Genomic DNA, 27232 nt, shown 5'->3' on the forward strand with positions numbered 1-27232 from the left:
AGAGATGAACTTATACATTAAAAAATAAAGATGTAAAGTGGTTTTAACAGCATCCTTTCTCTTCTTCTTTGAATTCTTACTCCATCAGAGTTTTATTGGCTGGTTTGACCTAACTGTTCAAGCTTTCAGTGTAGGGTTATTTTTTATTTTTTTTAATTGGGAGGATTCCATAATACTTGCACATATGGGATGTTTTCCCATAAAAAAAATAGGCTCTGATCAGCTGATACAAATTATACCCTTGCATGTAGAATTCCAATGATGTAAATAGAACTGCTCAAGTAAAGGCTGCTCATGGGGCACCTGGAAACACTAGTCTGTATTTTGTAGGGAGATTAAAAATATCACTTCGTCAGTATTGCTTAACATGTAAAACACATTATGCAAAACCCAGTGCTCAGGGGAAGGGTATGCATTTTGCTTTTATATTCCTATTATACAAGGAGCTTTGCCAACTCATAAGCAAAAATACTATTTTCTCTGTTCTTGGAATATAAAACAGGCAGTAGACTTGAACAAAATCATCTCTCAAGTTGTGTGACCTATTGGTTTGAGTTTTGTGAAAGAACTCCTGAAAGGCAAAAAAATCCTGCTCCTGTTAAGACTTGGAGTCTTCATTGGGCTCTAGTATACCTGAGAGTCTTTTGCATTCTGAACTGGTGATTCAATTAGTTTTCCCTATCCACTCCAGATTTGTGAGACCATATTCAGAAATAAAATTTCATTGCAGAAAAATAAGGTGATATATTCATAGTCAAAAACAGATCACTGCAAATTGATTAGCGAGAGAGAAAAAGAATGGGAAATTCCTTACCACACTCGGTCAATTTTGCTTATACCTCTTTAGGTATCAGTGAAAGTTAAGAAACTACTGCATGAAGTCAATGTACAGAGTCTGCTAGGCATTACTGTAAAACATGCAACAGTAATACTTGTGTTTAAAAAAATGGGCCTCATAATTCCTTTTGTAGTCAAAGATTTTTTTGCTTTAATGTTTGGGGACAGACAAGCTGTCACTCCTTGTCCTATATAGATTGTCATTTCTTGTAAGTATGCTATGTCTTAATAAAATGAACAGCATCACAATCCACAACAGTAAATTAAAAATTATGTGGAATACCACCATTCCCTGTACAAAACGGAAAATAATGTCCATGCTGGAACTTCATCTGAGGCAAGAATAGTTGTTGCACAGTAAGGCCAAGAGATCATTCAACATTGGCAGCAAATTGCAGCAATGTTTGAGTAGCTCCCAATTCCAGCCAAGTTTCCTCAAGCATGAAAACTATTGACTAGTAAGGGGAAATCCGCTGGTAATCACCTGTCTGGTAATAAAAGCAGGGATCTGGTTAAAAGTCTGCTTTATTTTTTTTTCTGATATTTAATGACACATTTTACAAGTGGTATTGAATGCCTGGAGTGCTGTAATAGGGTAAATTTATTTGCCATAATTATTTTCAAGAAGCTGATTCTGCTGTTATCTTAATCATTGTGCCTGAAATACTAGATCTGAGAACAACATGGTTGTGCATTTCCCCAAATATCTGTATAACTTAAATATACTAAAAAAGCATACATGCTTATTTTTAAATCTTACAGTAATTATAGTGTTAGTTTAATAAAGGGTAAATGAAACCTTACCAAAGGAAGTGAGGCTTAAGCTAAAATAATTTAAAAGAGATTATATAGTGCATGTTAAGCATGATATTTGCGTCAACATGAGTCTAGTTTCATGACTTCATTTGTTAGTACCTGGATTTCCAAGCTATCTTGCCTCCATCTCAGCAATCTCTGTAGGAGCCTGGTAATGGGTCCTGGGAGGCAAGGAGTCTGTAGAAAGCTGTTAAAAAGTAAATGCAGGTACACTGGCATTTTGTTTTGGTTTTTAATTGAGGTGGGTTTGTTGTTTTTTTTCATAGAACAGATATAGGCAGTGAAAGAGAAACTTATTCCAAAAGGAGTGAATACTACAAGAAAATATTCTTGTCGTCTTGTCAGGTGGTTTAAAGAAGGCAATAATGCCTTAAACATCACAAGTTGCATAGTAAATATCTGAAATATCATAGAGTAAAGCAGTTATCGAATTCAGTGATACAATGTGATTATCATTTTCCACATAAGTTGGAATATACAAATTCAGCTGTGTATATAGTCTTTGCTCCTCTTCTTCCTTCTAAGTCAGAAGGAAGCATGAAATCTGAAAGCTTGATATTTATGTATTATGGAGAGTTCTCTTGACTAAAGGCTATTTTGAAGTTTTCAGCTCATGGACTTCATTTGGAATTGAATTTGAGACTCTTGCCCAGGTCGCTAGCATTCCTTTTCCAGCTGATTAAGGATGTGATGCTGTATCTTTAGGAATGTAGTGTTTTTCACTATAGGGTATAGTGATTTCAGGATCAGATTACAAACAAAAAGCACATACTTTAAAAATGTCAGTTTTATTAATTCATATTTTCTTATCCCAATGATTCCTTCCATTGAAGAAAAAAAATAAATCTCTTCAGATGATTAGCTAAAGATGGCTTTATACAATAATTAAATGATGTGGGTTATGTCACATTGGATCTTTGGAACATTCTGAATCCAAATTGCTAGAGATCACAAAGATAAAATGTAAGTATCTGAATCTCACAGACGTATCACAGGCCAAATTTGTGTGCATCCTCACATGGAAATAACTTGTAGATTGAAATTTTCCTATTTCTTGTATTTTCTAAATTTAGTGCTATTCAAGCATAACAACATTAAAACATTTAAGATATAAGCAAGCTGCTTATTTGAACAGAAATACAATCTGTCTCATCAATAAAAACCTGACAAATTTTGAAAACATCTACTCATGATTTATTGTCATTATATTTCTTTATTTTTAATACATTTATTTAGGAAGTGGCATGCTTTTCAAAATGTTACACTTAATTTAAGTTTCTCAACAAACAAAAGTATTTATTTCATTATTGCCTTTGAAAGATATCTGGTCATCTACATTTTTCAAGTTGAGATAAAACTGTAAAAGCAGCCTGTAGCAGTCTTTACTGCAAATGTTTGTGATTATATAAAACCATATTCCCAAAAATAGAGTGCTGTTATGCCATAAGCCTTGCTCCTGCCTTGCATTACAATTAGTTGAATCAAACTAATACTGTGTTTCCACTGAGATCAGCAATGAGAAAGCACATTCCATTTGTTCCAGGTTCCCCTTTCCCTCTCAATCTGTTTATGAAACAAAAATCACGAAGCTCTTTAACCAGCTACAAAGCACCAGTTAAGCAGAAGCAGATAAGTCATTTATGAGCCTTGGTTGGAGGTTTTGGGATTTTTTTATTTATTTGTTTTTTGTTTTTTGCTTTGTGGAGCAGGGTGGAACCCAACTTTGCAAATTTCAGCTGCGATAATTTCTTAAGGCCTCACTTCTATCCGCAATGAGTAGAGGCTAGAAAGGAGTGGTTATCAAAAAGCTGTATTTCACTTGAGTTAGGATATCAGGCATTGATCTAAGATTTTCAAAGTTTTACTGAGTATAGAGTCTGGAGGAATTAAGAGTCTGAAGGCGGTGGTATATAAATTGAGAGTGGTGATCCATCCTGTAGTCCTTGTGTGTGTGATCCGTTTGAAGACATAATGTCTTTGCAGACAAACCCTCTAAAAGAAATAATGAAATAGAAGCTATTATATCAACAGAGCAGTTGCCACTGTGAACAAGGTTCCGACAGGAACAGCACTTTCTAAAAAAATGAACTTCCTTTTCCCATAACTTGCATATATGTTTAGATAAGGAGAAATCAGAGATCACTGCATCGCAAAAGTGCTACTCTTCATAGTTCAGGCAGCCTCAATCAGATTATGAGTTTCACCTGTTGCAAATAACTTCATCAGGCCGTTTTTTTGTAGGTAGTGCCTATGGCAGAGCTGTTGTATGCACCATCTTGTTTTTATTGGTCACATTACAAATTTTGAAATATTACGTTCAGTTAAAGTTATTTCCATTTAGAAAGTAAACGTGGAGGCTTGAAAGCTCTGGAAATAGCTGGATATTAATTGCATTGTCTAAACATACTAAATATCGTGGACTAAAAAATATAGTAGGCTTCAAATTCCTAGGAGTCTCTTGTTAAAGTCAACATTTGCAATCATGGGAAGTACGCTTAGATTAAGACTTTGATCTTTTTCTTATAATTGTATTTTCTAGAGAAGTGCATCTGCAATTTGCATTTGTACTGTAAGGCAACCATGTTTATCCGATTATTGCCACTTTGAGACTTCTGTAAGTGAATGTTTGAAGCATCTTTGTTATGATTATTGTGTCTTGAAAATTCAGGGATGACTTCCATTAGTATTTAAGCTGGTTAATTGCCTTCCTTACCAGTTCCATTAACAGCTTCAGCAGAGTGACTGCTAAAAGATATGTAAAGGCTCAGTGAGCCTTTAATTATGGAATCAAATCCACTTCACTACATCAAAATATCTTCTAAATGCCTTCTTCCAACGCCTTCCAATGCCTTCTTATTAATTTTTTTAGCTGTAGCCAGGGGTAGTCTTGTTGGGCTGTCACATCCCTTTTATCATTGTGGTTACAGATGTTTGGCTGGAAGTAGGCTACAGGAGTGATCCTGCACACTGCAGCACATTTTGTTTCCCTAAGATCAAGATAGTTATGTGGATTCACAGGTTTTCCTGCAAACTGTAGAGTCTACGCCTCAGACTGTATGATTTTCAAAGGGAGTATGACTGTTTTATTACCAGAATGTTATATTCATATGAAGTAAATTAAAAGAAAAATAATAAAGTGTAGGCCTTTCAACACAGTGATGTAATTCTTGTTCCATCTAAGTTTATGACACATTGCCTGACCTCTAGAAGGGAACACCAAAGTGCGACGGAGAAAGACTTTACTGAGAGGTTCAAATTAACAATTTATTTGGATTTCACTCACAGGTCCGATATGCCACTATTGCAAGTTCTTATGGATATAACAGAAGAACGCACTATTGCAATTTAAGGGAAAAAACCAGAACAATTCACAGAATACACTATTACCACCTAACAAGTGATCCCGAAAAGTAACAACACAAACCACCAATGTGCTAGATATGAATACCTTAAACGAGTGCACAAGTCACGATCTTAGAGCATGCTAGACATCATACGTACGTTATTAAATCACTTACCCTCTCTCTCGGGTAAGGCCACTCAGTCCCGGGAAGTTACCTTGCACAGCATCCTGGACAAGGTGGGGCAGAATCTCCTACAGGCCAGCTGTATCTTTGGAAGATTCCCCCATTTTTCTCCCCAAAACTTTGGGCTTAAATATCCTTTTTCCGGGGACTGTGCTTGAATGGATTACACTATCTAGGATGGTTATCTCTGGTGGTTTGATGGCCCCTTAGATAGCAACGTTTATTTTGTGATGTCTGGTCTCACGCTCACTGAATAGTGGTGGGACGTGACTCAGGGCATTTGTTTGTTAAAGGCACCATTCGGGTTCCAGTTCTGGTTTCAGTTCTTATTGCAAGGCAGTGTTGAGACCACCCCGGGCTGAGCCATTTCCACAGCTCCCCCCAAGTTATCCCTGCATAGATAGGAATCAATAAGTGTCTGCCAAGCCGAGATGGAGCTGAGTTGAATGACAACTCCCTGCATCTCACCTTTTGTGTTCTGAAACTGCTTTGGCCAGTTGCTCCCATTCCCAGAGCCAAAGCTGTGTAATTCAGGGATCCAGTCTGTCAGTCTGCCTTTCTGAGTGAGTAGATGAGTTGTTTCTTCTGCACAGTTTGTCACAGGGAGTATTATTTCAAGGATGTCCTGTTTTTCCTTCAGGATGTTTGCATGCCATCAGTGAACAAGAGCTCCAGAGAATAGCTGTTCACAACAATGATCTCCTTCACTGAGTTTATGTTTTCAATTATACTTGCAGCAGTTGGTTTTAACTGATACTGTATTTGAGCTGACAGCTGTCCATTCAAGTGATTGAAAATCCCAGGATTTGCACTTCTTCACTAATGTCCCCTTATGTCCTCACATATGTTGTGATCCTGTACTAGAAGTAATGTAAGGTTCTACTTGTAAATTTTAACCAAGAAATGAAAGGAGTTTACTGCAAGTTTATACTAAAAAAATATAATAAAAATTTAACTTAGCCTTTGGATTCTAAAAAACAATTTGAAAAATTCTCCACCAGGGTCTGATGATGATGTGCTGTGTGACCCTTACCTTCCTGGGCTTTCAGTCTGTCTCCTCACTTTATCTTGTCTGGAGTTTGTACGTTTTCTATGACAGTGGCTTATTATGTGCAACCCATCATCTCTGAGTATTCTAGGCAGTACTGAAACCATTGCTGGAATATTTATTATGTGAAGAGCAGGATAACAAGTCCCTGACTGGAAAAAACAGTGTTCTTCATGCCTTGCATGCTCTGCCCATGGACTGTTGACAGAAGGATTTTTTTAATCTACTTTAGGTCTGTGCCCATTGTATCTGATAACAGCATACATATTAGTTGTCAATATGCTTTCCAGTGCTTCTGGTAGTGAAAGAAGTTACATGGCGACTCACCCTTAGTTGATAGGAAGAAAGGTCTTCAGCACAATTAGATACTGCTATGTCCAGAATTACATTACCTGAAATAATAAAGTTATCACATTGATGTAACTTCTCCTCTTTCTGCTTACCAAGGCTAGCAGACACTTCTCTCGATTATACACTTCTATGTTCATTTTGTAAAGATAACACTGTTCTAATGTACAAAAGTATTTCAGTTTCTCTTACTTGTTGCGATTTGAACAGCATGGCAGGTTGTTAAGCTCTCACCTATTTAGATGCTGACGTCTCAGTGATGCCTTTGCCTTGCAGATGTAGCACTTTACTAGACAAGTGACGAGTAAAGTTGCTACTTTATGGTGACTTTTTTCTTGTCAGCTGCTTTTTTTGTATGGGTGACGTGTCTGGGTTTTTTCAGAGTACCGTTTCCATTCAACCATCTTTTAAAATAAAATCACATAGCTAAATTGTCGGGGAATCCAGTCCACCATGTGAGATAAAGGATCATGAAACAGTGGCATGTTTTCCCTCTATTGTCTGTTGCTGCGTGTTTCCAATTCTGCATTATGTAAGATGGTAAATTACAGTAGTTGTAACTAAATATTGCATGATCTTGTGGGAAAAAAAAATAGTCCTGGTAGACTATAGCACTTCTCAAGAAAGGATCCTGGAATATTATTTGCATCTCAGAAGATTTAAGCTGGCTCAGCTAGGACAGAGTTGGCCTACCTCAGCCAGGGAGAATTATACTGCTTCACTTCTGTAGTTTCTAATTATATATGATATTTGAATTAATTACATTGAAATATAGCTAATGATATGACATTATTTTACTGATTTTACATTAACTAAATCCAATGTACATTAGAAAAAAATTGCAAAAAATGACTTTATTGAACGCAGTTTTACATAATGCAAAAGTCATTGTGAATTTTCCGTGAAAGTGGTGATCTGGAAAGTAAACAGCAAAATCGTCTGCACTCTATAAACAATTATCACTGTACCTTCGTGATGTGCTAAATACCTCACAAAGCTTTTAGATGTTGAGAATCTTTTTATATAGACAAATTGGTTTGACAGAAAGTTTTGGGGGGGTTTGCAAAGTGAAAAGAAATAGAGTTCACACAAAAAAGGTTTACTTTTAATGTCCTGGGAAATTAGGCACTGGTTAGTATTCAAAAAGTATTTCTAGCCTAAAAAATAACTGCTGCAACCTTTGCATTTGGTTTCCAAGCCTAAAATTTTATTTTCCTTCTTTGGTAATAGAATTGAGGAATGGCTTCTCTTGGTGCAGCAAAGACAGTTCAGTTGCGGGGAAAAAAAGGTGAACTGGATTCTCCTTTGGCCTGTGCCTCAAAGGCTTTCCAATATGAGATCCAGTTCCAAAGTTCTGATCAAGTTCATCGTCTCCACTGTCCTGGTTCATCCTTGGTATTCTTCAGTTTTATGGGGACTTGTAAAATAAAGCAGAGTGATTACACTGATGAGTCATGAGCACAACCTGCTTGAGACCGCATTGCTCTGTAGGGCATGGAAGAAGTCTTCGTTTGTTAAATGAGGAGTACTGCAAGTGAAAGGGGGGACCTTCATTGTTCAGCTTTGAATTTAAAACTTGCAAAAACCAGACTTTTTATGATGGCAGGCAGTTCTAGCTATTTATTTTTAAAGTCACAAATTGAGTAAAAAGTCCGATGACTCTTCAACAAAGCAGTAGGAAATGCAGGGTTTTTTTACTCAACTACACATTTGTGGAAGACAAGCAGTGTAAAAGATAGAGGAAATTTCTTTATGATGGACTCTGCCCCTAATAGTCAGCAATTAAAAAGGCTGCATCATTCAAATGTAACCTTTCCACATCCTGTCTGGACATGCCCTCTAATCTTAAAACACGTTAGTCATTATATGTAGTAGGTCAGAGGATAATGTTAAATTCTAAATCATTTTCTTCTCTAATCTTTCTAAACCTTTAATGTCTTCTTTCAGACAGAAATACAATTGCTAACTGGATTTTGTTAGTTATTCGGTGTCAGAATTTACAGCAACAGGATGGACAGTATCTTTTCACATTTTTTACTTATAAAAGAAGAAACGTCTGTTACCGTTATTTTCCCAATCCAAATGGATTATTATACCCAATGAGAAAGTGAAAGAGGTATGTTGTGACCTCATTAGAACTACTTGCTATTGCTACCATGACTTGCACGTTTCTTAGCACCAGTTTCTTAATGATAGTGTTTCATTAGCAGCTTTCATCTGTGGATCTTTAAGAGGTTTAATTATTTAGCAATAGTGATACATTAAATTAATTAGCTAAGCCTTATTGTACACCTTTCTGAAAGAACAAAAACATTTTTAATCGTAGATAGGGAGAAAAAATTTCACAAACTTTAACACTTATCTCATAAAGCACGTGAGATAAACTCAGATATGGGCACTTCAGATGACTGACCTGATTTTCATGGATGTTGCATATGTGAAATCTAAATTGGCTGTCTGATTTAAAAGTTAGGGAGGGCTGTTCTAAATGTTTTGCCCACAGCTGCTCAATGACCCAGATCATTTAACTCTCAGTCCCTTGCTTTAATGATATAACATGCTTCACTCTTGTGTGAAAAATACGTTTTTCATTATCATTAAGACCTTTCTGCTACACTATATCTGATACTACCAGAAAATCTGGTAGCAATTCATATTCACAGAAGAGAATCCAGCAATGTTTGGATGGAAAATCTAGTCTGCCACTGGTAAAACTGAACAAAAATAGGGGATAAATATATTGAAAACTGAAAAAATAGGAAGTATGGCTTTTCAAGACCAGAAAAGATATTGCTGGAAAAGAATGGGCCAGATAGAAGGAAAAATACCAGATTTTTGCTAGTGCCTCTCAGGTAAAATGTAGGTGACTTTGGCTGAAATTTTTCCAGTAAAATCTGCTTTAGAATAAAATCACTGCCACTGAAGCTAATGAAAAAAAATTCTCGTTCTTTCACCAGAGCTAACAAAACCCCTCTTATGTAAATCAGTCTGCCCCCTATTTTATCTGCAGTTTTTGCACAGTGTCAGAAGCCTATGAAAATAAGAAAAACAGAACTATGGTCATTAAGAGGTCTGGTAACGCCCATCAGAGGAAAACTGGGTTTCTCTAATGGCAAAATGTGCAGTGAAGTGCTCTTTCAGTTGTTTGGTGTATTTTTACTCATTGGTCTTCCAAATTCTGTGACCAGACAGAGTAACTTAAAGATAGGAGTCATGTCTTTTGCAATTAGCATTGTGTTCTTGAAGAAGTAGGGGCTGGGCTATTTCAGGGAAGGAATGGTGTCAGACCTTTAAGGAAACCTTAATTATTTTTTTTTCCTTCTTCCGTAAAAGAACGGGTCAACAAATGGTTGTACCTGTAAGAACTTGAATATATATTAGGTGACACAGAGAAGCATGGTTTATATTGGCAGTAGTATAAACCCAGGGCACCTTTACTCTGTTAATTATCTTGCCTGGCTTACAAGAGAAACTCTCTTACTGCATCTTGTGAGAGGCTTTTCAATAATACATAATGAATTAACTAGAAGAAGGTTAACAAAACAGTATGTATCAGCACATAAACCTTTTCCATTAAGCACTAACTGCATGAATTGCCCTCCTTTCTTTTCTTTTAGAGATAAGAATAGATTCATTAAAGTAATTCTAAATATTTTATCACCTTTAATGTACTTTTATAGACAAGACTTTGCAATACAGTCTCAGACATAATTCCTAAATGAGCTCTTTCCTTCATGAAATCTCTCATTAATCTGACTAAAAAAAGATGTATGACTGTCTGCTCAATACAAGTGTTGTCAAACCTGTGATAAGTTGGTTTATGTGTAATAAAGTAAAGTAGCCTAAACTATGTAGATAAAAACAGTAATGACATAAAATCATAATTCCTGAAGCTAACTGAAAACCTGCCTTGTTTTCTATGGAGAAATAAGATTCTCATTTTTCGAGGTGATGAGTACCTCTCATAATTAAAATGAGTGACCAGAGAGTGCACTCATCACCCTTCCGAAATAGAGGGAAATTCTCCTCCCATGTAGTGATATGCTGGACCTCATCAAAACCATTCTGAATTTAATTCTAACTCCAAGGATGAGCCATTCTCTTTGGAATGACTACTCGCTATTTAGATTACAGGTGCTATCTTGATAACTGAAATTTATCTTCTCTTTGATAGACTTTGTCACATTGTGGTATCTTGTGGAACAAATCACTCCTAACCTACAGAAAAAGAGCATTGTTATCCTGCTTTCTAATGGAACTTGTGACTGAGATGGTTGGGAGGGTTAAACATCTTCAAAAGTAGCATTCAAGTCAGCTAGGAAGACTACTCATGTGCCTCACATGAGTAGTACTTTATACCTAATCCCAAATGTCTTCGGGGTCTCATGAGACATGAATCTTATTTGGCTCTGAAAATTATTTATCTATTTTCTAATGACTGTTTTGGGGTTAAAATAGGGGTCAAAGCAGTTGTTAGGCCTAAATTTTGGAGCACTACAAGTAGTTAAATTAAGTTCCACTATTATTCATTCTTAATTCCTCCTCAATAAGCAGAACTGCTTTTTTTCCCCCATCAGTAGAACACCTACACATCTTCCGTGCTCCCTGCTTACGTTCAGCTGATTAACAAAATGCTCAGTTTTCCCAGCTACAATACCTGTATCCTTCAGGGCACTGCAACGTTAAATTTCACTCTGTGGTTCCCCTAGGTGAAGCTACCAGATCAGTAGGAATCCGATAAATAACTGACTAAGGTCACAGATTGACTTATTAGTCCACTATGAAACTTGACACAGGAAAATGATGGAGAGCAAGGTAAACACCGTATGTTATACAAATGGACTGAAGAATTAAGTGTTCTTTCTCTAAGAATTGTGAAACCCAGCTTCACTCTGACTCCCAGGTAGCTGAAATGGAAATTCAGCTGCAGCCCTTCTCTCCTTCTTTACCATCTGCCTTATCCACTGAGGGAAGAATGCAGTTCAGCACTTGGTTATGTTAAGTCATAAACTAGATAACTGCACAGTCCAATGGTCCCCTGCTACTTGCTAGACATTAAAATATAAGAATATCACAACTAAATTTGAATTGTGTGCCCCGTAAGCCATCAACTGAAAATAAACCCAAGGTCAACAGCTGCCAAGAAGCTGCAGGAGCAATCCAGTATTAACTAACTGTTAGTAATACAGAACAAAGCAACCCCTGTCTAAAACACCCTTTTTGGAAGGATGTAGGGCGCTACGTATCTCACATGTGTGTGTGCTCTTTCAGTCAGCTCTTCTAATACAGTCGGTTACATCTTCTACCCAGTAAGTGGTTGCTGATTTGTGACAGCACATGAGGATGCCGTGGAGAGAGAGCTTTTGGGAAGACCTTTTTCAAAGGGTCCTGGTTATTCACTTTGAGACATTAATATGATTTCAAGACTTTTGTTCATGGTATAAAAGGAAACTTTGCAAAAATTTAAGACAGTTCAGGAGAAAGTTTCCAAAGCGCAGGATAGTAGCCAAAGGAAAGAGCTACTCCTATTTCTGGAGAAGCGCTAGGCAAGCGTATGAAGAAAATTAGATGGACAGATGGAAGCGTACTAGGGAGAAATAGTGATTTTAATGAAGAAAAATACTTTGCCTTGGAAGAAAAGAGGAAGTAGAGAATGTGACCCTATGGCTAAAGTGTTCATCTTTGTTGGATACCTGTACATAGAAATGTAGCATCCTTTATCTCTAGGTTGTTTTGGATAAAGATGTAAACCCTAAAAAGCTATTGTGTGGAGCTTCACCTTTGTACACTGTCTATTCAGAATCTCTTTAGTGGCACATTATAAATCTTTACTTTACATGAAGGGTAGTGGAGGAAGGAAAAGTTTTCCTGATCTATGGCAGAGTCTCCAAGTATTTAGTGTTTCAGTGATGCGTCATAGCCTCTCTTGGTGTAAAGATTTTGCTCTGAAAGGTAGGACAGCTGTTAGGAGGATACTAACAAAGTTTCAATGGTTTAAAAAAAAAATTAAGCTAGGTTTCATCTTGGAAATTCATGCATGGCCAACTAGAGAGACCTGAAGGAGGACACTTGGATTACTCCTTGCTGATCTTTCGATATGTATGATTTGGTGTGTGGTACTGACAGAACTGTGATTTTTGGAATATGCCCATAAGCAGGTTACAGGCAGTTAGTGAACAATTCCTGCAAAAAGAAGGATGCTAAATCATCATTTGAAAAAAGTTCTATTGTTATTTTACTCCAAGTTTGTAACTTTTCATAGTTTCTCTTTTTTATATATAATTCTAGAGCAAACAGATATGTTTGTTAATTCACAGAGAATGCATTTAGGTTTTCTATGTTGTTATTTAAGGGCTTGAAATGGTGTATTTATTTGTACAGAACCAAGGTGTATTGCATACAATTCTTTATACTGGAATTACTGAGTTTGCAGAAGGTTTACAAATAAATAAAAAGATTGTGATACACCTGAATGCAGCGGTAATGATGCTCCCAGAAAAAGAGCTAAAGAATCCAAGATGTGTTTTGAAGGGGTAACTCTAGATATTCCTGTAATACATAGCTTGTACACAGATATTGATAAGTTCCACAAAACAAGCTTTTAAAAACTCTTTAAATACATTAAGACATCTTACTGAAAGGGCATTCCCACTATTAATATCATTATACCAATTACACTTTTGTATTAAGTCAAATAGCTAATATTATGCAGGGAGAAAGACTTGTCACTCAGAAGAGTATGTAGTTTGATGTTTGAAACATGAATGAGCTGAAGTGTTTTCAGGAACGGTATTGCAGTGTGTGGAATAGAAGACTGTTTTTCTTGTAGCACTTTGTCTGCTTTAACATTTACACAATGATACTTCCAAAATATCTAAGAATAATGTGAAAGAACCAACAGTAACGTTGTCCATATTAAGCCTGTCAGGCTGATTCAAAGCTTGCCCAAAGTTAAAGCTTTTACAGAGATTCCATACCTGTGAATTCTTGCAGGACCTCTGAATTCAGCCGGAGTTTAGTCAACAGATCATAGGACGTTTTTTTCAGGGTACATGCAGATTTCCCATAGAAAACCTGTAAATCATCCCAGTCTGGCAAGTAATAACTGCACAGCTGGTGTGGCTGCATCTGTACAGAGCAGCCTGGATTAGCCAATTTTTTTTACTGTATTAAAAACCCCTATGGCTAGGGTTTCTAATGAAGACAGAACAAACAACAGAGCTATTTTTGTGAGGATGCATTGCTCAAATTAAATTGAAATATTTGATTTAAAGCAGGGTTTTATTCTTAGAACTTTGCTTCAAGAAAAAACGAACTCACCCAAAAAATAGGAAAAAGTCCTGGCAACTTCTGGTTATTATATTTTAAAACTTGTTACAACTGCTATATCTTTTTTAGAACAAGTTTTAATCCTGATTATTTAAAAAAAATAAAAAGTGTTATAGTACCAACAACAAAAAAAGAAAGTTAAAAAATGAACTGTTTTTGGCAAAGCTGTTTTTGTCTTCAGATAAATGCATTTCCCTTATGGACTTCATGATGTTTTGAGTTAGAATAAGAGCAAAACCATATTTTGAAATCTCAAAATCTTAGCAAAGTGGAATTCTTCTTCTCCAAACAGCCCTACATTTAAAATTTAGGCCTGAGGAAAAATCTGGAAATATGAAATATGAACAGACTTTGGAGAGAAAGATGGGAAACTCTTAAATTGTGAGAAAGAGAGAGGTACTTGTCTGGAAAAAAAAAAAAAGATAATGTTTTCTTCTGTCAGCAAATGAAACATTTTAACCAAAGGCTGAGGGGTTTTTAAATCTTTATATTGGTTTGACACTTTTATATTTTTTGGTTTATCTCTGAATGTCATTCAAAGAAAAAATTGTTGTAAATGTTTGACAGAAGTGTCTGCTTCAGTTGTGCATTTGAGGCTGTGAGTAGTCTCACTGTGTCAAATAAAATGATGTGTGCTGAAGTGCGTTGTTGCATTTGTGAGACAGTGAAGGCTCTTTTCCTCCTAAATTATGAGTAAGCCAAGCATCTGCCAGGGGCATGTCTACTCCTTAAATACTCTTTTTCCATAGATTTGTATTGATAAGTTTATAGAACTTAACTGGCAAGTATTTTTGTACTCGTTGAAGGAAAATGGAAAGAAATGGAAAAAAATGGAAAAAAAAAAACTTCATCTGTACTTTCAAACTTTAAACCGAATATTTTAAAAACAAAGCTTTTAATCTTAGATAATTAATTATGGTATTTTTGTAATGGAGGAAGTGGTTTTAAAAGCTTACAATTTTTTTTTTTTCAAAAACTGAACTTCAGTTTGTGCAGATAGTTTTAGTCATAGGTTTTTTTTTTGTTTTCTTCAATTTTACATATGAACTGGTAACTGTTACCAAATGGAAGCCAATCTGAAATGCTTTGGTTTGTTTATTTGTTTACCATGACAAAAATAGAAAATAAAAATAATTCAATTAAAAACATTCTCTTGCACCTGGAAGTAGGACAGGACAGCAGCACATACTTCCCTTTGAAGATTACTCTTTCTTTCTCAATATTTACATATTTTGTGTAGAAATTAGTAACTCCCAAGAGAAATAGCTTAACTTTGTATACACCATGACATTGGAAGAGCTGATTTAAATCTCTAGTTTGATTGAAGGAGAGAGCAGATTTGGAGGGGAAAGGGCAGCATCAGACCTGAGGTGGTTTTAATGTGTAAGACTCGTAGTTGGCAGCTATCAAGAGCATGAAATGGTTTACGTAGTGATTGCTGTACCACAGACGCAGCGAATGTGAACCAGGTGCTTACCCAGTGATGGGTGTCAGTAAAGTAGACCAAAGTCTATTTTATAGTCCTGTAGCGGGCCATAGAAGACATTCTTCTTTTAAAAGGATTTCTTGAGGCCAAACTGCATCCTTTTTTCCTTGCTTGTGTTTCTTACAGACACAGCTAGAAATTGTTTTGGAAGAAGAGAGAGCTAGAAGTTGTGACAACCAGAGGTATTACTGAAGTTACTTCTGGGGAATATTCGCACCATTGGTTCTCATAGCAGTTGGCTTCTGCCTTGTTTGCAATTAAAAAGAAGCTCTAATGCACTGGGGAATCAAACCCTTTAACTCTTATGAAGAACAGTAACTTCTTGAAGTTACCCTCAAAGACAATCATTGAAGCTGTGAAGGATTTAACGGATGAGTGAGGAGATAGGCAGAGATCCCCACTTAGGTCCACAGCCTCCTGAAACAGAATCAGAAGCCCTAACAGGAATTGTTTTATCAGACCTCCATCTCCCCACCTAGAGAGCTCTCAATGGCTCACTCACAAAACTCAAACCTGCCTGATCCTGCTTCATAGTGTTGTTCTGCTGTTGCAGCAAAACTTTGCAAAGTAGTATTTCCTCAAGAATGAGAATGAGGTATTTTCCCCCCTCATTCTTGATGAAGTAATACGGTAACATTTTGAACAGGTTCTCTTACTAGTGAATCTTCAAAAGAGAATTTCACTTTCCTTATCCCAGCACCTTACAGTGCTAATTTCATTTAGGGGTGAATGGCTTGGTTATATATATTGTCTTCATTTCCTCTCTTTAGGAAAAAAATCCACACACAGAGGAAAATTAAATCTCTAAGAATTTTTCAAGAACAAGATACTCATTGCACAAAATCATCAGAGTATTTCATTAGATGGCTCAATCTAATGAGGAACAATCTTCAGCCTTCTGCTGCACAGACTAAGTGAGCAACTATCTGCAGGATTTCAAATACTTTACTTAACCGTGTCTTACTATGAGTGCTTAATGATGGAAGAGGGAAGGGGAGAGGCATTCATATTCTTTCCATTTCCTCTTTGAAATAGTTTTGACTGACCTTTCCTAAACAACCCTCAGATTAAGTTCCTAATAACTTCTAATTAATATTTTCCACATGATGGTCTACATATGAAATATGATGTCTTACTTATTTCTAATGCACAGCAATTACTGTATTCAGTCACAGTTGTTTTATGGACTTCAGCAGTGTATGTGAGGTCTTCTAAAATTTATGTTTTAGGAGGTGCAATATAAGTGCAAATTCTATTGTTGAAAATGTGAAGATACAAATCATTAGATGTGCAAGGTGTATTCAAAATATTCTTTGCTATGACAGTAAGATTAATTTTTAACAGATTTTTGCTAAAGAATATTAGAGGTTATGAATGAGTTGCACTGCAAAATCTGTAGAGATAAATCTCGGGCTGTCTTTCATTGTCATTGCATGTTAAGTTTAAAAAAAATGCATGTTTATGTTGGCAAAGCATTTATAATCTATCTGTAGCAACGTTGTCTATTGCACAATCAACTTTGTGTGGATTTGACATCTAAAAATAGGTAACTTAGTAACAGCAAATTTCTTTTTCAAGATTTAAGGAAGAGACAAAGTTATAGCTGGATACAAAATAGGCCTTTTCCTCTCTAATCATTCTATGTGAGTACCAAGAGTTCCCATTATTAACAGGAAAACCAATGATTTGATGTACTCTGAGTTTTAGCTGTTTCCGATGAATCTTTTATTCTGAAATAAATTATATATATAGGTAGTTGAGGACTATAATGATATGTCGTTTTCCTGGCATACACTCAGCCGTGACATGCAAAAGCCCTCTAAGCTCGAACCTAGGCTTTTGACAAAAAAAAAAAAAAACGAACAAGATTTAATACATTTGAAAGTGTGAGCTCAAACAAATTGACATTCATAAAATTTGAAAGGAGAAGGACTTAGAAGAGGAACTTTTAGCAGTTAGAAGTTTTAAAGAAATTTCTTTCTACAGTTCAGGCATTAGGAGACTATTGTATGTGACTCAAGAAGCTGGCAAGTTTGAAGGTTTTGTGATATTTTGTAATGGTTTTACAAAATAGTGCTACTGTAATTCACAGACAGTTATAGCGAACCAACTGGGTTTGGGGGTTTTTTTCAATATTTAGAGAATGCATTAATTCACTAACACAATAAAAATTCTATATGGAGCTACCAAGTAACCTACTACTCAGATGTTTCTACGTGTGCTAGAAACATTTTTTTTTTTTATTATTTTAAACCTGACTTCCCAGTTCTTACCTAAACACAGTGCCACTTTGAGAGTTCAGAGATCCACAGTGCTCACACCAGAAGTAACATTTATAGCTTATTGTAGTAGGAGTGCCAAATTACTCAAATCTATCCTTTTCTATTACAAAATGATTACTATTTTAACAGTACCGTTAAGTATATGTGTCAGGAGTATCACTATTCATACCATTCTAGCATGTGCTCGTATTTTTACATGGTACATGCATGATAGTAATTTAATAGATGGCAGGCTTCACAACAAAATTCTTGCTTCAGATTTTGATCAAATAATTTCACCATTTGTCAGTTGTGAGGATTTGGGGAATTTCAGCAATAGTGATCAAGATGCTTTAGGAGCTGAGTTGAGTCTCTCAAACCTTAGACTAAAACAAATGTGAATTACATCTTTGTACTAAATTCTGTATTGCCACTTCTTTTCTGAAAGTGTGGAATGAATCTATTAGAAGTCTGGATTGGAGTGTAAAGGTTGTGTGTATAATGGTGTGATGATGCGCTTTCCCCCTGCCATCCTTGCCCCAACCTGACCTTCTCCTGTAACTCTGCTCAAGTGATAGCCACCAGTGGTGGTTGTGATGGATGCATCTGGTCAAAGTGGGTTCAGGAGAGACAGATAACATCACAGTAGCCAAGGGCCAATTTATGGCAATGCACCCACCTAACCAAACCACAGTGCTGGTCACTGTCTGACTCAAGCCAAATTTGGAAGAAATTAATGTCTGCAGTTGGTTTGCAAATATGATTGTGAGTCAATCATCTTACCCCCATAAATAGTGAGTAGTCCAAGAGCCCTTTGAGCTCTCCTGCACGACACTGGGCTGCACAGCAAAACCACCCCTTGAATAGGGACGCCTCTCAAGGTTACTCCTCAGGGTTGAGAGATTCCTTGCCACAACAGATCCTCAGTAAGTGACTGATAGCATGCTAAACTTTGAAGCTTCACTAAGATGATATCTTAGAGTGATTGTGCATATATAATCCTTTAGACACAAAGAGTTGACCAAGTCTGGAACTAGGATTGGATCCAGGTGTACCTAGAGAAGGAGCTTAGAAAGCAAGGAGGTCCTTTCGGAACCTCGTGGCACAATGGGAGGCTCTCCCTGACAGTTTTGTCTGACCCTGTTCTCTATGCAGTAAACAACCAAGCGTACCTGGCCATCGAATCTTGTTAAACCATTGTTGCATTTTCTATTGAACTTTGTTAACTCACGGTTTTATATCAATAAAGTATATTGTTGCTTGTCTCTTACGAGTGAAGTGCATGACCCCATGTGCAACAACAGGCAAGAAAATATCCCTTTTATATATATATATTCAAAATTTCAATAACATTTAAAGGTATATGACTATCATAGGAGCTCACACTGAAATGATTATCTAGGATAGCTTCTGAGTATATTTCAAACTTCCTGTTCTATAATATTATTCCATCCCAAAGATACAACTTAATTTTTCTCTTTCCAGGAGTATTAAACCACAAGTTGTGGTTTTAAGACCATTTGAACAAGCAATTAAAACTCTCCTGTAACAGTAACCGGTCATCCACATTTCCAATGTCACCAATCTCTGTGAAATTTTATGTTGTTGCAACAAACATACCTCATTTACATTGGATATTTTCGCTGCTTTTTCCAGGATTACTAATACTTAATATTTAAAGAAGATGTCTCATGTCTCTTGTGCTACCTATAGCAAAGTTTCTATTCCCACAGCATTACAGGGGATGTCTGGTTCTTCCTGCTTTTATTTCAAATGCAGCACACAGAAAAACAGTGACTATTTCTACATTTATAGTATTATCACTGCACTTCTAATAAGTCTGCACTTCATTGACTTACTTGATAAATACACTTCATCAAGTATGTACACAGTAAAATATGTTAATTTTTACTTCTTCTTGGTTTACTACACATACTCATTTTTGGCTTCAGTTTTAACCATTTAGGTGCTTTTTAGTTGTCGTCCTTCTAATTATTATTATAGCTTCACATTTCATGTAGCTTCAGATATTCTTTGAGCAATGAGACATGATTTAATGCCTGTCTCATTAGAAAATCTAACTAGGTTGCCATTCTTTGTTCAGTTCCAATTTTTTAGGCAGTATAAACTGAACTGGTACACTCTTCTCACTTCTTGAAGTCTAGAGAATAAACATCGGTGTAATTCTTCTGGGATACATGTGCAAAGGCCCTTAGTAAATGTGGTAGGCTTGAGGACTGTCAGTAAAGACAGAATTTCCAAATGATATAATTGCCAAAATTAAATAAACTTCTGAACATGGAGGACCCTTTTGTTTTTTCCCTCTCTGTTTTGGAGAGGGGGAGTGGATGGCCCCATTTGGAGACCCGTAACTTAACTGTTGGATGCTTTCTCATGGGAAGAGTGATAGATATTCCTTGTAGTGGGGAACTCCTCCTCAAATTTCAAGGCACTTATTCAAGCTGTGATAGCACTTAAATGTCTTCAAAATAGTTCTGATAATCCTTTTTAAATATGAACAAAACACATATTTCTCTAACTATATTTTGGGAATGGCTGATTAAATAGAAATGTATACCTGTTGAGAGTATCTGCCAGAAATACTGTTGTGGAAACATATCCACAAAATCTAATTTCTAAGCAATAACATTAATACTGGGAATGCCTTTAGGTTTGATTAGACTGGTCACTGTAAGCAAATTCAGTTCCAAATAATGAAAATTCCAGGTTTCATTCAAAGTTGTTTATAACGTGTAGCTAAAGCAGGCCATTTGCAAAATTAAATCACAAGCAACAAGTTTTAAAAAAAAAAAAAAAAAAGTATTGCTGGCTCTGATTCACAGACAGAATTTCTGCTAAATCTGTGACCTTTGAAGTCCTCAATTACTTACTGGGACCTGAATTTTCACCTCAAATTTCTTTCCTGAGCTTACTTAAGAACTTATAGCAATCCCTCAGCTAAAGGTCACAGTGTTGTGTGGTGTTATCTCAGGTTTTATTATTTCCTCGTAAACTATGACATTTATAAAATGTCAGCATCTGAGGAAATCAGGCCTGTATGAACATGGAGGAAGAATAAAACCTGCTCACTTTGGCAGTTCCATCAGTAGTGGTTCAGAGTTATAAACATAATCAAAACAAATAATACAGTCTTCTCTATTGTTTACAGATATTAGTAATTGTCCACCTGGTTAGACATGCATGTAAGAACACTGAATAAAAATGCAGGCATATCATACTTTGTTTAGTGTGATTGTGTAATGCTCAGTGATCACAGAAAGCTCTTTCTAGTCAGAACTTACAATAAATTTGGTTCCTTCATTTTCCTCTTCCTAATCCTAAACTAGGGTAATCCACACTTTTTTGGTACCAGAGTTCCTAGAAAAGTAGGTCTTTCCCATATTCAGATAACCCATGAGATCTCATAGCCACTTTCTAGTACCTGAAGGGGGCCTACAAGAAAGCTGGGGAGGGGCTGTTTGCAAGGGCATGTAGCGATAGGATGAGGGGCAATGGTTTTAAACTAGAGTAGGGCAGGTTTAGATGAGATATTAGGAAGAAGTTCTTTACAATGAGGGTGGTGAGACACTGGAACAAATTGCCCAGAGAGGTGGTGGAGGCCCCATCCCTGGAGACATTCAAGGCCAGGCTTGATGAGGCTCTGAGCAACCTGATCTAGTTAAAGATGTCCCTGCTTACAGCAGGGGGGTTGGACTAGATGACCTTTAAAGGTCCCTTCCAACCCAATACATTCTACGATTCTGTGATTTGGTGGGAAAAGGGTAGTCATAATGATAGTAAGATAGCAGAAGGTAGTATGTCAGATAACAAAAGAGCGACAGCAGAGGAGCAAGAGTAAGCAACATCCCTGGATGGGGCAAGTTGCTTTCTCTTACTTCTTGCTGTCATCTATTCCTCTTGCTGCTGTCTCATCCTGATCCCCTTTCAGAATTTATTGCCCATTGACCCTCCATCTGAAATGACAATTTATGTTTCTTTGAAGTGACAGAAAATGCCGGTGTGTTCTAGTCTCTATGCACAGGCATTAAGTGATATCACACTGTGATACCAATGAGGCATTGGACACTTGAGACCAAACTCACCTGTATAAAGCAATGGTAATACACTGTCTTCAGTTTTATTTATTTACTTGTTTGCTTGCTTTAATTTAGCAAGGTTGGGATCAGCTCAGATGGATAACCCATAATTTTTTCCAACTTTGGCTCAGTTAATTTACACTAACCCTTGATTTTGAGTCCTCTGACCTCTGATAAACACCTACTGAAGTCAGAGGGATACAGCAGGGACAAAGAATATCTCTATTTTTCCCTTTAATTTTTAAAATCAGTGTTCAGTCACTGCAATGAGTCACTTTGGGAAAGAAACAACAGTTGTTATATCCATACTCCTTGTTTCTAAATACCTGCACTGACTGCATACATGGGGCAACACAGGAGAGTAAAAGATTTTGTTTAGGAACTAAGCAGAGAGCTGTGGTGACTGTTGTGAGAGTGCTACAGTTCTCACAAAATGAAAGACAATTAATCAAGGGGTTAATGTCATAGTTTTATCTGACAAAGCCTAGAGTCGTGAAACATTTTCAAACAAGACTTATGTTTAATCCACAGTATTCTTTTTGTCACCTAGAATCAAATTTGAGTAACCTCACAATAATAACTAGAAACAATTCAGACCATAGGCTTATCCTCCTGTAAGGTTTTTGCTGACTGGTTCGTTACTCAAATTTCAAAGAACTTTTATGATCATGTATGTTTATTACTATACGAAAGTATATGTACAGGTTTCTCTTCCCTACCCACCTCCCATCCCACCCCCCAATTTACCATATTTTCTGAGATCATGTTCTGAGATCAACCACAGAAAACCCACCTTGCAATGTATCTATTTGCAGTTAAAATTAAACCCGTGCTTTATATACACAGCAATGTAACTAGTACTTCAGTTGTATTAACGCAAATGACCATCTCCGTGGACATTCTTGTCTGTTTAGTTCTGGGATCTCTCGCTGTAATTAAAGTGTTATTTGACATTAAATAAAAGGCAAAAAATATATTTTATCATTTTAGAGCATTTATCAATTTATACCTAACTGCTGATCATTGAGACTTTCTGTTAAAGTACAAATAATAAGCATAACTTATAACATAATAAGTGTTACTTATGTGATCACAGTGGAAAAGAATGCTAACTGTAACAAGAGGAAGAAAGGAGGATGAGTAAGTAATCAGTGAAGACAGGGCTGGGAAGGGATGCAATCCATTTCAAAAAACATCAGAAATATGAGATACGTTTGTCTACGTTTGCAGTTGTTCCCTTGACTCCCTTTATTGTCTGCAGAGAGAAATAAGGACAGTGATTTACCCTTTTTGTAAAATTGATGTCTAAACTAGGATGATATTTTCCTTTTTAAAATTTGTTCTTTTTTCTATTAACCAGGTTAACTTGCATTGAGAAGCAGATCCAGGTGTGTGGTTACTGTAAAAGACACATGAAACGGAATAAAATAGACTCAGCATCTGTTGCCACTGAAAGGCAGCTAAATATCCTCCAGGAAACATAGGATTAATTTTCTTCACACCTTGCTAATTCAATAGATTTGTGGCTGCAATTTGGTGCCATTTAAATCTTATTTTATGGCTTTCATCACTTTGGATTTTTATTTTAGGAAGAGAGATTCTGATCTCATTGTCATCAGTGTAAAAACCATTGCAGTTAATGAGTTGCACAAGTAAGGAAATGGTATATGAGAGGTCAGTATTGGCTATTAAGAATTGAGTGGAATATCTACCTGCACTATCTCTGCTACAGTGTCATTGCAATGAGATATTGAGAAAAGTATGGATTTTGCTTTGAGACTGATAAGGATGGTGTGGTTATTCACATTCCCTTAAATGCATATTTTTTTATTGTTTGAATGTAGTGGACATACTTGTATGTTTGAACAGTTTTCCATGGTTACCGCTGAATGCACTAGTTCTTTTCCTTGTTGCAGCATTATCCCATGGAATCCATGAACTGACAAGGCAACTTCACTTTCAGAGGAAGCATGTTCTGTAAAGAGTAACTTGGCTTTTGAAAGGAGCATTAATTTTCAGCCATTTCCTTACATTAGTAAATTTGCATAGGAGAGGAAAGAACTCATTTTCAGTACAGTAACAGTTTTCTTAACAGAAAAAGTGATCATTAAACATGGTAGAAACATTCCAATATTTATTACTAGTATCTATGATCACTGTCAGCCTTTTTTGATTAGTAATAAGGTCACATTATTCTTGAACTATGAGTTTACAGAATCTTACAGAATCTCTACAGAACCTCTTTGTAGGTTACATGTGACTTTGGATCCTATAGGATAAAATGTTGATTTCGTGTTGTGTAATTGATAGCATACATCATATAGTCCTGTTTCTGCTCTCTGCTTCAGAACTTTTAAAACTGAAAAATAGTATAGTATTCAGCAAGTCATGGTATTTGGAAGAAAAAAATGAAAGACATGCTTTATGTCCTGGATATGTCAGGAATCTGGACCTTTTCATGAATACAAAGATATCATTTTTACCACCAGGTTTAAAGATTCCTGACTTGATTCCATAAATCTACTACTAGATAAATAAAACTAAAAAGACTGTCTCACTGAGCCAGTCCTTGTCAAACATCCTTTGAAATGGTTCTGCTGATTTCCTTGGCACAATGGCATTAGCATGACTTTTAAATAACCCACTGAAAATCAAAGAAAGTCTGCGTAGAAAGGCAGGCACTTGGGATCTGTAGGGACCTGCATTCTCCCTAGACAGTGGGACACCTGGCTCAGGTTTTCAATTAATTGACTAGCACGATGGAAGGAATCTGGACAAGTCCTATAATTTCATATTTTTCCTCCTTCCCAAAGTAGTGCATTGTGTGGCTGTTCTCATACTGTTATTCTCGTGGCCTCACACCTGAAAATTCCAGTAGTGTTACCAACGGTAGTTCTCCTGGGAAGTGGCATGAGACTCACCCCTTCTTTCTGTTTTCTCTTACCTTTTGCTTGTAGCTTTTTGTTTATTACACTAGAGGGTTCAAGGATACGTGTGCACAAAGTTAAACAACCAATATGCAGCAACTGCCCCTTATAAAAGCATCCTCCGATCAGTGCTAATAGCATTATAAGCAGGAACTACCCACAGGGAATTTGAGTGAATCCTGATAAAAACATTTACCCTAGCTACTGTAGGATAAATGTTATGGGGGAACCACCTGCTGCACTGGGGAGAGAGGACACTCACCTGAGGACCCAAACTTCCTTTGTATAGCCCAACTGAATATATATATCCCTAAGCTGATATTCACCTTGACCCTCCAAATTCATATTTCTCATGAGGATCCAGGGGAAAGAATCAGAATCAAATAATCAAATCATGTTGTCTCAGACTCTTCCATCCTTATTCTATTTAAGTGAAGCGTGGATTTTGACTGCATCTTTTTGAGTAGCTGCAAAAACTATTCAGACAGGTACTATTAACTCAAAATGTTTGATAAACATTCTAATTCAATAGTACAGCTAAGAGAAGTTTATTTGCAAACAACTGATGAACAAAAGGAAGGAAAATAGTTTTATTTGCTGTAAACTGTAACAAAACAAGAAGAAATGTGCATTGTAACAGCATATGTAAATCTTTAGCTAAGGCTTCTCAGAATTGGATTTTGAAATGTTGAACCGGAATTTGAAAGTGTCATTAAATAGTTGAGATGTTCTTGGGTTGCTTTTCGTACAAACATACTTGTTAGCATGGGGTGTATGTGATTTAAGTTCCTAGATGTTAGTGGCACTGCTCTTTTTACCTTCAATAATCAAGGTTATTTAAATAAATTGCATGTCATTATGAAGTCCACTAGAAATAAAGGGTTAGAAAAATAGAACCTTCACAGCCTCACAAAAAGAAAGAAATGAATTCATATCGGTTCTGTGCTTTCAGCTGTACAGCCCCTTCATTATGCAGGAAAGAAGGTGGCATACCTGCCATCTGTCAGCACTTTTTCATCTGTGTTGCATGACTGTTTCCCGCTGCATCAGCAGGAGCTTTTTGAAATCTGTTTGTCCCGCTTCTTAAAAAATGCAAACAATTTTTAGCCGCTCCCACACTTGGTCAGGTTTCAATGAAATAATTCATTCTTTGATTCACCTCAAAGTTGCTGAAATCTGATAAAATAGAGAAAATCATCCCAGGTAAACACAACATCATAGAAAGACCTGGAAATAACAACAAAATTAGATTGAAGTAATAAGAATAAGTTGTTCTGGAGTATAAGCTAATTATGCGCAGAGCCATTTTCTCAAGACAAGGAACGTGCCATATAAGGTGTGAAGAATATGAAAGTCAATATAAAGAAAACTGAAGACTTAATGCAGATTCCTTTGTTTGACTTAGATCAATTATTATTAGAATATGCATTACAAAGTCATATACATTTGTATAAAGATCTCAGAAATTAATGGGAACCCTGAATCTTTTGATTGAAGAGAATAAATTAACTTGAGGAGGGGAAAATAACTTCTTTTAAAAACAGGTATACTGAGTGTTTTGTATACTTGTAAACTTTTTGGTTGTTAGGTTTTTTTTTTTGGTTTGCTTTTTTGTTTTAAGAGATCCTAAATAACATATTTGTAAATGGGTATATTCTAGAAATCACAGGAAAATAGGGCAGAAAGAGATCTTCAGAGATCATCAGGGGAATTCTCGTGCTCTAAAGCAGGCTAACACTCCTGGCTGAGGTTTGTCTAATTTGTTGTTAGAGCTCTTCAGTGATGGAAGCTTCAAAAGCTTCCTGTGTAAATCTAGTTTAATGCTTCATGCGTTCAGTTCTCCCTTTTATTGTGCTCTGGATGAAATGGATGAGAAAAACCTAAGAGATATTCTCATTCTTGTGGGTTTTGTTTTCTTATTAGTTTTTTTGCTGGTTCCCATAGCTTTAGTTAAGTGCCCACAGATTTTCTCATGAAAGAAAAATCAAATACTGCTTGACTGAATCCAAAAGAAGGTGCAACGAAGACAATGAAGCATAGAGTTTGTATAAGCTAAATCTCCATATAGTTAGGTGATCTAGCCAAGATGCAGCTTTTTGATGGAAGCGGGACTTTGGAAAGGAAGGAATAGTTGGCAGCCACCTGGACATTTTCAGTCAGACTCACTTTCTCCCATAACATAATAAGCATGATATGAGTTCAGAAAATGAAAACTGAAGTTTGGCTTTAGACATTGTGCAAAAAGAGGACATGTATGAAATGTTTTCTGAATTGATTCTCATGGTTCTATTCTGAACCTTTTGCACAGTCCTCCTCACCCTTCCCAAAAGTACCTTAGGAATATTTTTTAGTTGATTTTCATTAAGCAAGGACGTGACCATTCATATACCTGTTTGCCTCTTGTTTTCCAGGATGGGACTTGAATCATCCTGTCTGCCTTATATCTACCAAGGACTGTTACCACAAGGTCAGAAGAGATGCAGAGGCAGTTGGTCCAGGTCAAGGTAGTCATGGACTTAAATTCTCTTTCTCTCCCCTCTCCTGCCTCATCATTTT

At 36.4% G+C, this 27232-nt stretch overlaps 1 protein-coding gene across 1 annotated transcript in view; it reads right to left on the reverse strand.

The window, feature by feature from the left end:
- Window positions 1-3308: 3308 nt before the first annotated feature.
- The window catches only part of KCNT2 (potassium sodium-activated channel subfamily T member 2), a 197383-nt gene continuing 173459 nt past the window's right edge, over window positions 3309-27232 (reverse strand). Inside the window, exon 31 of the transcript XR_012588877.1 lies at window positions 3309-3645. The gene's annotated coding sequence lies outside the window, so the exon portion shown is untranslated. The remainder of the gene's footprint in view (window positions 3646-27232) is intronic.

The sequence above is a fragment of the Larus michahellis genome, chromosome 8 (genome assembly GCF_964199755.1).
Source record: "Larus michahellis chromosome 8, bLarMic1.1, whole genome shotgun sequence".
NCBI classification, from domain to species: Eukaryota; Metazoa; Chordata; class Aves; order Charadriiformes; family Laridae; genus Larus; species Larus michahellis.